We start from the raw sequence: 5,915 nt of genomic DNA, 5'->3' as shown, positions 1-5,915 counted from the left end.
CAGAACAATTTTAACATATGATTTAAAAATATCAAGGCAGTTCAATGTTTACAACAGATTGCATTACTTTCCCTGTCCAAAGGTGTTAGACAATTGTACCTGCCTCCTGACAGCTCTAGAGGCAAAGGAAAGCAGTAATTTCACTTTCAGCAATGACAAGAGAAACAGCCAGGATTGGGGTAGGTCTTTTTCCTAGTAATTCTGCAGCAAAATGGCAGCTATTTGTACATTTACAAATCAAATTGAATGCCTATTACACATGTTGCAAGCACTCATGCCACATCTCAGCCAGGTGAAAATCCACCCCCAGTAAGTGCAGATGTCATTCCTGTGTCTTTCATTCCTTCTATCATTATGCTCTGGGAGTGACTGAGCTATTCACTTGAGGGGGAAAATGGAAGGAAGGAGATGGAAGAAAGGGATTGAATGTTTATTTTACCCATGGATGATTATCACCCTTCACTGACAAATGATTTCTACTTAGATCACTGAGTTTCACACACTCAGACCTAATCTCTGAGAAAGCACAAACAAAAAGAAATGAAGGAAATGAAGATCTTGGAATAATATGGGAGCTGCCAACTATCAAAACAACCTACTATGCTTTGCAGATGAGACAATAGATCTGTAAAGGTACACATGCACTTGTCTCTCATGTGGGAGAGTCAAACACATAAAGATTTCTCTGCTCACTCTCTGCTCACTCTTATTTCAAACACAGAACTTAGCAGAGTGACATTCACCTAGAACGGACATATTTTGACTTCATGGATCAAAAATAAACAAACAAACAAGTAAATAAATAAAGCTTTTTATTTGCTAGGTTTTCTAGGTTAAATTTCCAAAAGGACACTATGGTCCACACATGCTTGTGTGTTAATAACATTTTCTGGGTTTTGTTTGTGTGTGTGTTTGTTTTTCACTCTTGATGAATTTCACTATGACCATAACAAAACTTTTATGAACCATATTAATGTACAAGGTAACCCTATGAACACCTAGTTATTTGGTGAACTGTGGAGGAAAACAACAAACAAGCAAACAAAAAAAAACACTTCTGTGCTCAGCTCCAGTCACTGGGCTGCAGAAAAAACATGACTATTTTCTACTGCCTTGCATTCATATGCAGCATCTTTTTAAAGACACATTTGCATTGCATAGTAATCCACAGTCAGCACAAGGAATAACTTCTGTCAACATTGGGTTTTCTGTTTATGCTTGTCCTGGCTGATTTGAAGGCTCCTAGTCTTATGCTAGAAGGCGTATTTGTTGGGGTAAACCTAGGGTTAAATTACACAGTATTTAATCTAGGCTGTAGTCACACTGTGTGCACCTGGCACAGTCGCACTAGATAAGATTGAGATGTACAGATCAGTTGATCACAGTCTCGGCCAGTTGTCTGGAAGGGATTTTTCCAGAAGATTATTTTCAACATAGCATATACTAAATGGCTAAAAGTAGTAAAAGGTCAGCAGGCTTGTCCTAAAATATCGGCAGCCAAACTGTTCAGAGAGACAGTGAGGAAACTTCAGTGAATTCCTTGGTATTTATAAGGCCAAGGCCATGTGCATCAAGAGGCATTCCTTTGCAGTACCCAAGAGCTGTCTAACTGGCTCCAGGAGAAGAGAGCTGCATTAGCCACCACCTGTTCTGAAATGTCAGTGGACACCGCCACAAAATGGAGAGACATATATGTAATAGGGTAATTTCTCAGCAAGTAGGTCCAACAACATGCTGTCCTTCCAGCTCAGGATCAACAGGAGTAGACCTGCCGATGCACTGGTGTTCATCCGAAGTCAGTACTGCTTACCATCAGGATTAGAGCTGCTACTGAGACATGCTCTTGGGAAAGAGAGGCTGTGAGGAGCAAGTGTAAATTCCTCTGAGTTTGGAAAGTTTAACCCCATGATCTTATTGTTAATCTACCTTCCAAAGTGCAGTCTGCTTCACTTCCAAGGCTAATGCTTTACATTCTCATGCTGGTTTTCATCAAGCAATCTTGAAGCATTTTACAAGCATTACTGGCTTAAATTTCACTCCACCCAAAGCAAGGATATTAAGTGGTATTAATTGCACTGGTATTTGATTGCTATCTCCTCATGATAGGAATGACATCACACTAGTTTGCTTAAAGTCCTAAGCACATTTACAATGCTGTGATTCTGAAAATGGGAGAAACAAAAAGATATCTTGGCTCTGAACTATTCTTTAAATTACTGGGAAAACTGGGAACAGGATGCAACCTGACATCGTCTGCAAGCTCTAAACTCCAGCCCAGTCTCTTTCTCTGCCTGTAAGTGATCATTTGACACAGAGCAAGTATACATTTTGTACAATCTGAGAACACCTTTGCAATTTCCTAAAAGGAAAAAAAAGAAGAAAGAAAACAAACAAACAAAAAAACGAAAACAAAAACAAAAAAGAAAAGGAAAAGGAAAAGGAAAAGGAAAAAAAGGGAAAAACAAAGGAAAAAAAAAAAGAAAAGAAAAGGAAAAAAAAAGGAAAAAAAAGAAAAGGAAAAGGAAAAGGAAAAAAAGAAAAAGAAAAAAAAAAGAAAAAAAAGAAAAAGAAAAAAAAAAGAAAAAGAAAAAGAAAAAGAAAAAGAAAAAGAAAAAGAAAAAGAAAAAGAAAAAGAAAAAGAAAAAGAAAAAGAAAAAGAAAAAGAAAAAGAAAAAGAAAAAGAAAAAGAAAAAGAAAAAGAAAAAGAAAAAGAAAAAGAAAAAGAAAAAGAAAAAGAAAAAGAAAAAGAGAAAGAGAAAGAGAAAGAGAAAGAGAAAGAGAAAGAAAAAGAGAAAGAGAAAGAGAAAAAAAGAAAAAGAAGGAAAAAGAAAAAAAGAAAAAGAAGGAAAAAGAAAAAGAAAAAATAAAGAAAAAAAAGAAAAACAGAAAAAAAAAAGAATATCCATCTCTACTTAGTCACCTGTCTTAGATCTGCTGTTTGGCACATTTCTGGAGCTGGGACTTAGAACTAAGACTGATTTTTGATTTTGCACTGCAGACTTTCTCTCTGAAAGGTGTTGAAACCACTTTTTCACTGGAGACATCTACAGAAATGTAGATGGTAGCTTCAACCTTGCAAAGCAACTCGTAAGCGTGCTCCAGAAATAAATATAGCACCACATTTTTTATGAGCAAATGGTTTTCATGAGATCTTGGATTTCACTGGAGTATCTGTTTCGAAGTCTTCTCCCTGTTTTGCCTTTAAATTTTTACTTTCTCTGCAGCTACTTATTTCTGTTATGTCACAGTGTTGTAAAACACAACAACTTTCATTATCTATCCTTTAAATTTTTTTTAATCTCCTGTTCTGTAGTCTGAGCATTCAGTAAAATTGTTAATTTAATATCCTGGGGAATCTTGTTATTGCTGAGTTGAATTTTGGATTTCTTTACTTCTTTCTGTCCTTGAGTAGCTAGAACATGATTTAACAAGATTAAAATCAATGAATGCTTGTTTACAGAGACCAGTGCTTATTAGATTGGGTGATATCTATATTTCAGCTGAAAGTTTTGTGAATTTATGAACCCCTAGCAAACCCAGAACCTGTGAATGTGTTGTATTCTTTTCCTTATTACTCTTTATTCTCCCTTTCTGCTTGCTGCTGAAAGTTCTCAGCTTGGAGAAGGAGGAAACACCTGAGAATAAATGTCAGTCCAACAAGAATTATATCACTCTGTGCTAGCAGAAGCATCTGTGGTCTGCACTGGTGTCTCGACAGTTTTGAGCAATATATTAGATAGATACGATATATCTGGAAAGAACTAAATCCTCCAGGAGTCATGGAAACCTCTGTAAACTTCCTAACAGCACCAAGGATTATCTCCTTGATTTACAATGACCTTCAACCCTCATCTCTCTCTTCTCCCCCACTGCATTCCCAAATCCCTCTTCCAAGAAGTCAGCCTAGAGCAGTTGTGCCTGTGCTGTCAGTTACGGTAAGGGCTTACCCTGGCTTGCTTCCAACTACATTGTTCGTACACCAGATGTGTTCACTGATCCCATTCCAGCTCAGTGCCAGGGAAGAAGCTCAAAGCCCAGCCCAGCAGGTCAGTGCAAGCCCAGGCTTCTCCTCCCGACTTCTGGGCAGTGTAAGCACAATCTGAGAGCTGGAGCTTATCCCAAATGCAACTTTAGAAATCACCGTGTTCTTTCAAAGAAAGAACAGGTCATTTGGGACCTGCACCACAGGTGCATCAGACAGTAATGTAAAGAGTATGCAAGACTTAAAGGAGCTGAACTCTATGCTTTGGTCTATGTTTACAAGACACATTCTGGTTTCTATGCCCTGTGGTACCAGCCTCCTACCTGCTTCTGGATGACCTGTGATGTCCGTGCTTTCTCCTGAGTGGCCTTTCATGGCAGGGAGGAGTTGGTGCAATGCCAGTCCTTTTCTTTCTTGTTCTGTAAAAGTTACAAAACATACAAGAACAGCTGGATCACTGGTGTGCAGAGGTCACCATCTATCTTATCATTTCATTGTTTCCTGATATGACTTCATCTGGCAATATGCCTTGTCTCCCTTGCTTTCTGAATAAAATATGATTTACACTGCACCTCTCCTGTGGTTTTCCTGATTTCAGATTTAATTCCTAAGATTTACAGTAGTAGTAATAATGTAAATCTCTTTTCTATAAAGACCTGCTTGGTTTCTGAATTGTCTCTTCACTGATTGTTCAAAGATTTTGGTAAAGCTGGGATGTTAGTAGAACCACGTTTATATGTCTGTGCGTGTGTTTGCTCCATCTTATAAAGCAGGATTTACTAAAGCTTCTCTACACTATCCCACTGCCCGAGGTGGGAAGGGACCTCAAGAGATCAAGTAGTCCAACACCCTGATATAAGCAGGGTCCGCTAGAGCAGGTTGTTCAGAGCCACATACATGTAAGTTTTGAATATCTCCAAGGATGGATATTCAAAAGCTGCTTTAAACAATCTGTTCTGGTCCCCTCATGAGGAGAGGAGAGGAGAGGAGAGGAGAGGAGAGGAGAGGAGAGGAGAGGAGAGGAGAGGAGAGGAGAGGAGAGGAGAGGAGAGGAGAGGAGAGGAGAGGAGAGGAGAGGAGAGGAGAGGAGAGGAGAGGAGAGGAGAGGAGAGGAGAGGAGAGGAGAGGAGAGGAGAGGAGAGGAGAGGAGAGGAGAGGAGAGGAGAGGAGAGGAGAGGAGAGGAGAGGAGAGGAGAGGAGAGGAGAGGAGAGGATTAATGTTTTAATCACATCTTGATCATAAACTGACAAGTTAATATATATTACACTAAAGATTAGAATAGTTTTTTAAATCATCCAGAAGTGGAATGTGAATTTGTTGATATCTCATGTTCAGTCTGTCTGTTAAGGATATTTTCCATTGTTGCTTCATCTCCTCTAACAAACATTATATCATATTAAAGAAACATTCATATTTTCCTGCCCTTGTAGTTTGTGATGCTGACCAAGCTGTAGTTATTAGGCAGTGGAGTCATTGATTATAAAGATTCTTTTAAATTCTCATTATTAATATGTTAGGTAGGATACTCAGGATTTTAGAACTGCTCTGTTTTTTTGTTCTCAGGTAATTCTGGTTTTGCATTCTTTCATTTCCATTTAAATAGCCTCTTCCTGAACTGTTTCAGTAAAAAGCCCGAGGGTTTTCTTCATCCCCGTCAAATTACATTTATTTAAACTTTGAGCATAAAAAATTACAAGCATAAATAGGGACCAAGCTGTCAACTTGACTCATCATTTACAGTTAACAGGATTAACTTGGTACAGCAACCAATGTGAAAAACATCTCAGAGTACTGCCACATGATGAATGGACATATTTTAGTATTGACAATCTTCTCTATCTTCCCCCCACTCTTCTCTGGTCAATGAATTAATATAATGCTTCTTAAGAACTGTCTCAGGTTAGGCACAGAGTATGTTGTTGCTTGCATGTT

The sequence above is a fragment of the Anser cygnoides genome, chromosome 2 (genome assembly GCF_040182565.1).
Source record: "Anser cygnoides isolate HZ-2024a breed goose chromosome 2, Taihu_goose_T2T_genome, whole genome shotgun sequence".
NCBI classification, from domain to species: Eukaryota; Metazoa; Chordata; class Aves; order Anseriformes; family Anatidae; genus Anser; species Anser cygnoides.
Note: the sequence above shows the minus strand (reverse complement) of the source record.